Raw genomic sequence first — 9781 nt, forward strand, 5'->3', positions numbered from 1 at the left:
GGGGGTTTTTTGGTAGTTTTTTTTCTAGTTGTTTGTTTGTTTGCTTGTTTGGGTTTTGTTGGTTTTTTTTTAAAGCTACACAGGCAGGTTCTTTCAGGAGCAGGGACATTCAATCCTACAGAGGTTTGTGAGTTTTTTTCCATTATTTACTTGGCTTCAGTATTTTTCCAAGTACCAAGGTAGTCTCAGTTTTTTAAAAATGAGAAAAAAACTAATGTTGTCAGCATCAATAAATCAACAAACAGGAAGAGTCACTTCCTATCAGGGTTTCAGAAGTGCTTCATGATTTTCCGATCTCCTGTCTGTACTAATCATCTCTGATGTTTCGCATATGCATGGTATATGATGCCAGGTTTTAAAACATAGCTGAGGAAGGAAATAGGGAGGGAAGGAGGAAAGGAAAAAAGGCAAGAAGAAAGGAAGGAGGAAAAGAAAGGAAGGCAAGCAGGAAGGCTGAATTATCTGTTTATAACTATATAATATCCTATTATATCTGGTGGAGGACAGGATCCCTCACAAGTCAATTATAGCCAGACACAGGCTAGTAGCTGAGAGATGGACATATAAACAAAAAAAAAGAGGAAACCTCCCCTTATTTGTTGCATATAAGTATATATGCGTGTGTATTTTCAAAAATGTATAAAATAATCACACAGTAGTCAATATTCCAATATTTTTACTTGTATTCAGATCAATATGTAAATGAAAAATGAACAAACCTAATCTATCCTTCTGGCTTAAAGCTGTGGATGCTAGAAAGCTGCCACAAATACTGCTGCCATCTGCAATGCAGTTGCTGAAAAGTGCTGTCATTTCAATAGGAGGAGAAATTGATATAATGCCAAGTTTTCCTAGATGTTCACAAAATCATTTGACATTAGTTTTCTTTTCACTAGTTAATTTAACAGATAGATATTATTAATAGTACTGATGGTTGGTTGGTTAGTTGGCTGGTTGATATTTTTGTTTAGAAAACCAATCTTAAATGGTTTTCTAAACAGGTTACCAGTTTGGTGTGTATGTGTTAATTTTGAGTGTGGTGAGGATATGGCAATGTAGCAACAATATTCATTTCAACATTCATTTCAATGTAGCAACAATATTTCATTTCCCTTTCATTGCAGTCAGCATTGCTTTAATGAAGTATTCACAGTTGTGTTGCTCTTTTTTTCCAACTTTGGTTTTTATTTCAGAAAATTTATGGATAATGTGTTACTTGTGGTGTTTGTTTTTCTTGATTCTTGAATAGGAAGACAACATATTGCCAGCTTTTTTAAGGTGAGTTCTAGCTCTGGAGCTTTTAGAAAAAGCATGAGAATGAAGAGCAGAAGACTTGAAAACATGGAAGGCAAAACCCATTACTCTTTTTATGAGTAGTTAAATTTCATTACTTCATGTGGGAAAAGGGGTCTGTTACCGTTTCTCAGATGCTGGAAGTTGCTAAGGATGCCCTTGTTCTGCAACTTCATCAGTTTATGCTGTTATTAAAACGGCCATCAATACCCATAAAATTTCTTTGGGGATAATATGCTGATTTTTATAATCAGTAGGAGTCCAGAAACACACACAGGACTTTCTGAGGATGAGACTTCTATTAGAAACTCACCAAGCTTCTCTTTGCTTTGTCCATACACAGTCACTCAGCTAAACCGCAGAAGAGTTAGGAGCACCGAGAAGTGACCAGATGGAAAACCCCTCTGAAACCAGAGAGTGGTGTTGAAGGGAGGAACAGCCAGTGTTCCTCCCTGTGTACACTTGGACAGAGCTGAAGCACGTGCCCCAGGGCCTGGGAAATGCTTCTGAGAGTGACTCTTGGAAAACTTTTCTGAATCACCAGCTTGTTTGCACTGCATCACCTCCTGAAGGATGTCTGGTGGTTATTGTCCAGACTCAAGCCCATGTAGTAAAAGCCATCTTGCTTTCTGCACAGTCTTAACAAATGTACATCATGTTTATAGAGTATTAGTGTCACCATTGACCTTAGGATACTTTCTGAGGAATTTACGCCTTGATGCCATGAACTGCTCTGTAAAAAATATACACAAAGCTGTCTTCAGGTATGGTAAATTGGTTCAGCAGGGCCATCAGTTCAACTTCCAGCGGTGCTTAAGCAGTAATTTTAAAACTGTTCAGACTGTTTAGCAAACTATAATTCATATTGTTCAGATGCCATGGTACTAAAAGAAAAGTAGAGAAAAATCTGGAGAAAGAGAGAGACGTGTTTCCATTAATATATACACCAGTGCCCCAAAAGGTTTCTTTCATAGGGGTGTTGCTTGGAGTGCTGAACACCAGGAGCTAATCCACTCAGGTCACACCAAAACAAAACTGACAGGAGAAAGAATCGAGGCAATATGTGAAGATGTAGAAATAACTTCTATTAGCATTTTTAATGGTGCCCTGTGACTGCCAAAGAGGTAATATAGAAAAGTGGTTTTAATGTAATGCAGAAAGTTGTAAGTGTTCAAAAAAAATCAGTTGGGATTTTGCCACTGGCCTCCATGGGAGAGGGATCAAGGCCTCAGAGAGCTACTTTGTTGGCTTTTAACTTTTAACAGGCGAGACAAATTTATTATTCACGTGCATTACAACACCAATTTTGAAACATGAAGGAACAGCGTAAGAGAGGAAGTACTTGGTTTCTGTGGGACAGAGTGAGAAGTGTTATACAGATAATTGTAGAAATTAGCTGAGTACACTACACACTTTGAGCACATGACATGACTGAAACATATAGCTGTTCTAGTATGTCATAATTTTTCACTTCTTAAAAGAAGTGTTGAACCTGATGAGGAACAGCTTGCTTTGGGTCCCACTGATTTAATTTGTACATACTGTAATTTACCAGGCTGCAGTAAAAGCAGTCATTTTGTAAGGCTATCATAAGCTCATTAGAAGCATACTGAGAAAGCTTAATGGCTTACAACCCACAGCTTCATGCATCCATTTTACAGAGATCCCTTCCCAACAGAGCCTGACGCATGATGTTCTATGCTGCTGGCAGTACAGTAGTTTTCAAACACACTCCAGAAAATTAGAGGTATTTGTGAATAACAAGATTAAAGACAGAGCCAACATTTCAGAAGCACTTGGAGTGCTGCTGGGACAGGGAAAATCTTATGTATTGTTAACCATGGTGAGGCTGGTTAGCTGTTAAATACTGTATAGTGTAACTAATCAAAAGCCCTAGCATCTCAGACAATGGAACAGAAATAATTAGTCTCCCAGAGCTACTATTGTTTCATGTTCAGCCTTCTCTGGACTAATAAAGGGTTTAATTTAAATTGTGTTAAGAAAATACCAGTATTAAAAAGAACTACAGCATTCAGTTGCTCTGAACACAGCATCAGGTAAACTGCATAATGGATTTAGACATAATGGCCCAATGGAGAGTGAAGTACAAACAAACTCCTTTTCCATCTTCTTCTCCATTTACTCTCTTTATTAACCTCCAATGCTTTAGGATACAAAATAATAAGGGCACTTTGCCAAAAAGAGAAGGGAAATAAAAAGAATTTCAAATAAGGAAAAAGGAGAGAGAAAATGAAATGCATAGAATGTTCTGCATCCAATTAACTGAGCTTAGAGACTAGTAGGTTTTTTAGCATCAAGTGGACGGATGCAGTGAGCTAGTCCCTCAGCTGAAAACATAGAAATCAGGACATCTCTGTTCCTATAAGTGGGGCTGCTCTGATTTGACACCATCTAACGTTAAGATTCATATTTAGAAACTTTTGTCTGTTATTCTCTTCCTGAAAGGAAGAGCATGCTAATCCTGTAGGACGCACTGGTGGCTGGTGTCCAGAAAAGCACTTTAAACACATGCATGCTCTCACAGTTGTCAGTAGACCTCATCTTCCAGTGTAGACCAGTGTGTGTTACTGGATTTGACCTACAATTCTTACTGCTCAGCAGGTTTGAACATGTGGCTGCATCCATTACAGATTGTAGCTATGTGAGCTCTCTCTATTGAGAATAAATTAATAAATTGCCAGTTCTCTCACTTTGTCTTGTTCAAATACATTAGTGTGGTGGTTTGACAGGAAATGTGTTTTTTGGGATGCTGTGTTTTGGGCCAATGGATATTCAGACTTTAATATTGGCATTTAACCTAGCCATTGGGACATTGGACACACCTCTGAGAACACGGGGTTAAAAGCAGAGCTCTCCCCTGGGAGGGTCCTTTTGGGTTTCCGGCGGGAAAGAGTTCGGGTCTCTGCCCCGGCCCAGCTGCTGGCTGGGCAGGGGGAGGGGAAAGTCATGTGGCCGGGAGAGGTAGGCCTGAGCCTGGGGGTGGAAGGGTGGAAGAGAGAAAGAGAGAGACACCAGGAGCCATCAGGCAGCCCCCCCGAGAGACAGAGAGAGAGAGAGAGAGAGAGAGAGACAGAGAACCGCTGCCTGAGACTGTAACCTTGAAACTGGATAAACATGGGCCTGTGCCGGCAGCACGGCTGGGACGGAGAAGAAGGGGGGAGAATGAGAACTTTACAGATCATTGACCTCTCCTAGAAGACAGAGTGGAAGATGAGGAAGGAAATGTGCAAGTGTGAGAAAGGTCTGGGTGAATGAGAAATAGTGGAAGAGTAGAGAAGAATCCTAGTGGGAAGAGATGATGGAGTGGCTTTTGCTGGACTCTTTCTGTACAGCCATGGACAGACCCATGTTCCTTGTGACACAGAGACTGCATTCTAGGGGGAGGCAATGGCCACAGAACCAAGAGGGTTCAGTGTTGGTGCCCCTCGGCCCCAGGGGGTGAAAAATATGGGGGGGGACAGGTGTCCCAAAGGAGAGACTGTGCCTTTTTTGGATCGGGACAGAGCATCCTTAAAAGACAACCCTAGAAGCAGCTCTGGTCCATGTTCAGTGGTGAGAGCACTGGACATGAAAGGAAGAGGTCACAACGGCAGATGTACTCCGGGCAGTGCCACGAGTGACACGGAAACACACGAGGCTTCAGCTGTGTTTCCAGGGGAAGCCCATGGTACAAGAAGGACTCCTCTCCTCTTGATGAACTGAGGATTGATTGTTTGAAGGGTGGTGCTGGACCGAGAGTTGGTGATTTGAGGAATAGATGCATTGTATTGGAAATTTGGTGGGGGGAGGAGGAAATGTATTTGTAAGGTTTTCATTTTCCCTGTGTGTGTTCCTTTTATCTATAGTTGTAGAGTAGTTAATAAAGTTCTGTTTTCTTTTCTTTCCTAAGTAGGAGCCTGCTTTGCTTATTCCTGGTCACATCTCACAGCAGAAACCAGGGAGAAGGTATCTTCATGGAGGCACTGGTATTGTGCCATGTGTCAAACCATGACAATTAGAAAAGGAAAAATAACATTATTGGAGTACAACGCTATTACAATAAAACCCTTTTTTTTTCCTAGAAATATATTTCCTTCAATCTTTTTACAATATTTTGTAATCATGCTGATGTCTCTTAGTTGCATAACTGAGGGTTAAATGGCAGGTTAATTCTTCTGAGCAGCTGACTGAAAATTCAAGAGTGCTGGGCAAAGAGCAAGGACCTGGGGAACAAAGGCTGACTCATGGCAGTAACAGAGAGAGTTGAACGAGTGGAGTAAACCATTACTTGCATGCTGGAGAGCTGAAATTAAAATGCCAATGTGTGCCAATGTGGGCACATTGATGCCAATTTCAAGTTTGTTTGGATGTAAGTTTACAGGTTTATTTTCATTAGAGCTGAGCTTGTAGGTGATCAACACCCACAAAATCTGTTACCTTTTCTTTATCAGAACTTGGAAGATGTCTCTGCATTTCTGATCTCATTCTACAAAGACTGCCGCCAAAATACTGTGCTTCTGGGAACTGCTAGACTAGAAAATGCTGACTGCTTGCACTACAGTTAGTTTTGTTATAACCATTACTTTTCAGATGAGATTAATATTATGCAGTTGCAAATGGAAAAAAAAAAGTTTGGTACAGCACTTTTATTGTAGCTCTAAATGTATGCTCTGGTTATAGTAAAAAAATCACACTCAGCACAAGCCCCCTATTATTAATTTATTCCTTGTCCACTGCATTCCAAATATCTTTGTGTTATTAAGTTCAAAGTATTTGTGATTTGAATTCAAAGACTGGTCTAACCTTTGAGGTCAGCAGAAGTAATATATAATTTCCTAATCAGAACCTGTTGCATGCTTCTATATATAATATGAATGTCTTTTTCACAAAAAATAAAACAGAAAGTGGCTGAGGTTTTCTGAGGTTGATATCTTTGTTTTTGAGCCAGACACTTCTTTATCAGTTTGCCCAAGGAATAACTACCTTAAACAACTTTTTTTTCCCTGAAATATGCCAGAGTTTAGACTTCATTTAGGGCTTCATAGAGAAGCTTGTTCAGCAGGGGCCTTTGATCTGGAGAGTTCCAGAGACAACATGGGATAAACAAAAGATCAGGTCCTAAAATCTGAGATTCTTAAAATTGATTATATTCTCTGTTGGTTGTTCTATTTCACTTCTCTCTGGGACACTCAATTAAATGAAAAAGTATGTTTATGTCTGTGTGCCTTGGGGTTGGTTTTTTTTTTTAATAAATAAGGGAAATCTAGTTAAACTCAATTTAAGAATTTACATACAGATTTTTCAACAGTGAAATAAAGAGCATTTTAACTTTATGTATTTCTTCTTTTTAGGATTTATTTCACCATTCTTTGACCTAAGACAATCCTTGACTGGTCTTTGTGCATGTAGTTATTTGGCACACTGTGCATGGCATATTCGAACAACTATTTCACACAAAAACATCAATTACAGACACATAAAATTTTTGTGAACTGGGCTGTAAAATTTCTGATGCAGTAGTCTCTATCTAACTTGACAGCTGGTATCTGATCCAAAAATAGTGTCTTTTTCCTCAAATGCTAGTCATCCTGTTACTTTGCACTGCATAGATATGAACACATATATGGATAAGAAATAATCTGGAAAAAAGTCTTCTAGAACAAGGGTAATGATGTGCCACTTTGGCATGAGCACACCCTTAGTCCATGATGGTCTCCTGGAAAATGTATTCCCAGTGCTGTGTGTGCTTAGCAAACCTGTAGATCAGAAACAAACATCCTGAGCCAAATCTTGCAACATTTATTCTTTAAAAGGAAAGTCTTCTGTGAATTATATTCCTAAATAAAAGCCTGAGAATTGAACCTCAATTTTGCATGTGGAGGAACAATGGATATAGTCGATGCTCTGCAGCACTCCAGAGAGGATGAGCTGGAGTAAAAAATCTGAGGAACAAATGCTCTTGCCAGACAATGTCAGATCTGGGAGCTGTGGTGTGCAGTGTCTGCTTTCTCTGCCTAGATAACAGACCTGATGTGGTTTTCATTTGCATTCCTGTGCCAGCCCAAGCTTTTGCTGACACGTTTTGGGTCTGTGCCTGGGTACAGAGGCTCAATTTTCACAGAATCATAAAATATGCTGTGTTGGAAGGGACCCACGAGGATCATCGAGTGCAGCTCCTGGCCCCACACAGGACAGCCCAAGAGTCACACCAGGTGCCTGAGAGCATTGCCCAAAAAGTTCTTGACCTCTGTCAGGTTTGGTGCGGTGACCACTTCCCTGAGAAGTCTGTTCCAGTGCCCAAAAGCCCTCTGAGTGAAGAGTCTTTTCCTGATAACCAACCTAAATCTCAACTGACTCAGCTTTATGCCATTTTCTCCAGTTCTGTCACTGGTCACAAGAGTGGAGACATCGGGACCTTCCTCTCTACTTCCCCTCATGAGGATGCTGAAGACCACAACCCCTTCATCTCCTCATCTCCATGCTGAACAAATCTCAGACAGTCTTCATAAGATTTGCCTTTCAGATGCTTCACCATTCTCGTGGCCCTCCTTTGGACACTCTCTAACAGCTTAATGTCTTTTTAATATTGTGGTGCCCAAAAATGCTCATAGAACTCAAAGTGAGTGCACAGCAGAGAGGGACAATCCCCTCCCTTGCCTGGCAGGTGATGCTGTGCCTGATTCCCCCCAGGGCACACTTGGCCCTCCTGATTGCCAGGGCACTGCTGACTCATATTTAGCTTTCGATCAGCCAGGACGCTCGTTTGTTTTACTGTGGCAGTCACAACACCTGTCAATTATAGCAGATCTAGAAGGGGGACTGCAAGGTAGTTTGTAACATCTTCCTGGAGAGATGTCTGCCCTGAGCAGTGTTTTCCTGTGGGATATCACAGCTACTCCATCTTTTTGAATTACAGTGGTAGGACGGAGAGCTGATGACAGGCTGAATCAGCACGGTGCTGACCAGCAGTTTGTACAGTCTGGGAACTGGTCAGAGAGGCCACTGGTCCAGTGCAGGATGCTGGCTGTGGTTGCACTGAAATGACAATAGGTGATTTTCTTAGATATCTCTCTCACAGTTGGCTGCAGTGAGATGGAGACCAGCCTCAAAGGGAATTTGATTTGGATCATCATAATTAGTAATGCTGTTGTGCTGTCAGGGTACCCTGCATGTAAATCATGGAAAGCAAACTGATTATTGCATTTTTCAATTTCTTTCCAGCAGTTTTTCTTCATAATTACACAAAAGATGACTGCTGAATACAAGGGAATGGGCAACATTATTTCTGGTGTGTTTTGGATTACAAAATGTCTGTTTGAATTATGCTGAAAGAATGTATGTGTTTGTTGCTGTAAAGAGTTGATTAAATAATGTTCTTGTGGATAAGAAGAGTATGGGATTTTATAGATCAAGAAAACAGTTGTAAGAAAAGCATCTACAGTAAAGGGTGGGAGAGGAGCTGAAGAATAAAAATAGCTTTCTGGGTCATAAATATTCTCCATTATCACCTATGCAGCATACCCCACGTCCTTCTTTTTTCCTTCTCTCTCTTTCCTAGAAAAATAACTTATTTCAGTCTTTTTTTTTTTAATTTTTTCAATTTAAGGATTGAAGGATTAGGGCCATGAAGCCCTATAATTGCTCATTCCCTTGCTTTCCTACCAGCACGCCTCCCTGTGAGGTAAATCCCCCCTAGCAAACCCTTCTGTGAAGCTTTGTCAGTGACTGCCAGCCTAAGAAAGAAGATGATGAAAATCTCCATCCCAATAATACGTGCAAACAAGCAAACAAAGCCACTCAAAGCTGTTTTGAGATTGAACTCTTGGAGCTACTTCATGTAAAATTTTTTGTTTAGTGTATTTGGAAATGAATGTCCCAGTTCTTCAGGGTATGAACCATATTTTCTTTGTGCTGTTTCTAAAGTAAGATGTATAAAATACATTCCCATTTTGCAGAAGTTGGAAAATAATGTGATAACTACCTGTATCCATCTACATCTATCTTTCTGCCTGAAAGCCCAATAAATGTAACTGTTATCATATCTACCTCCTTGTTACAAATAAACTCTGACACTGAAAAATATCACTGCCTCCTCTCACAGAGCATCCTCAGCCTGTCTGTCTTCTAATCTGCAGATTTCTAGGACAAGGAATTTTCTGATCCTGTGAAAATTCATGAAGGCAAATGCTCTTCCAAGCTCATTAGAGATTAAAAAAAAAAAAGAATAACATTCCATATTTCTGGGGAATCACAACAAAAGAAACCCCACCCTATTGATTCATATGAATGAAAATGTTTTCCTGGTTAGTTTAAAAAATAATTTGAATTTATATTTTTTTTTCCTTCTCCTATGAGTTTTCAAAAGTGACAGTTTAAGCTTGCGATTTAACAAGAAAAAAAATCTTTATAAATAATTCAGATGGGATATTTTGACAATTTCAAACATTCCCTGTTCTTTTTACCAAGCAGAAAATTGGCTACTGACAAC

The 9781-nt window shown here is 40.0% G+C and overlaps 1 long non-coding RNA gene across 3 annotated transcripts in view; it reads left to right on the forward strand.

Moving 5' to 3' along the window:
- Positions 1-9352, forward strand: part of LOC129129845 (uncharacterized) — a 157669-nt gene extending 148317 nt beyond the window's left edge. For 2 of the 3 annotated variants that reach the window (XR_013184223.1, XR_013184231.1), the window contains one exon: positions 7673-9352. This is a non-coding gene — a long non-coding RNA (uncharacterized LOC129129845). Of the gene's footprint in view, positions 1-1636; positions 4136-7672 lie in introns of those variants that run through there. The other variant, XR_013184224.1, reaches the window with a different exon arrangement.
- The last annotated feature ends 429 nt before the right edge of the window (positions 9353-9781 follow it).

This window comes from Agelaius phoeniceus, chromosome 1, assembly GCF_051311805.1.
Source record: "Agelaius phoeniceus isolate bAgePho1 chromosome 1, bAgePho1.hap1, whole genome shotgun sequence".
Lineage (NCBI taxonomy): Eukaryota > Metazoa > Chordata > Aves > Passeriformes > Icteridae > Agelaius > Agelaius phoeniceus.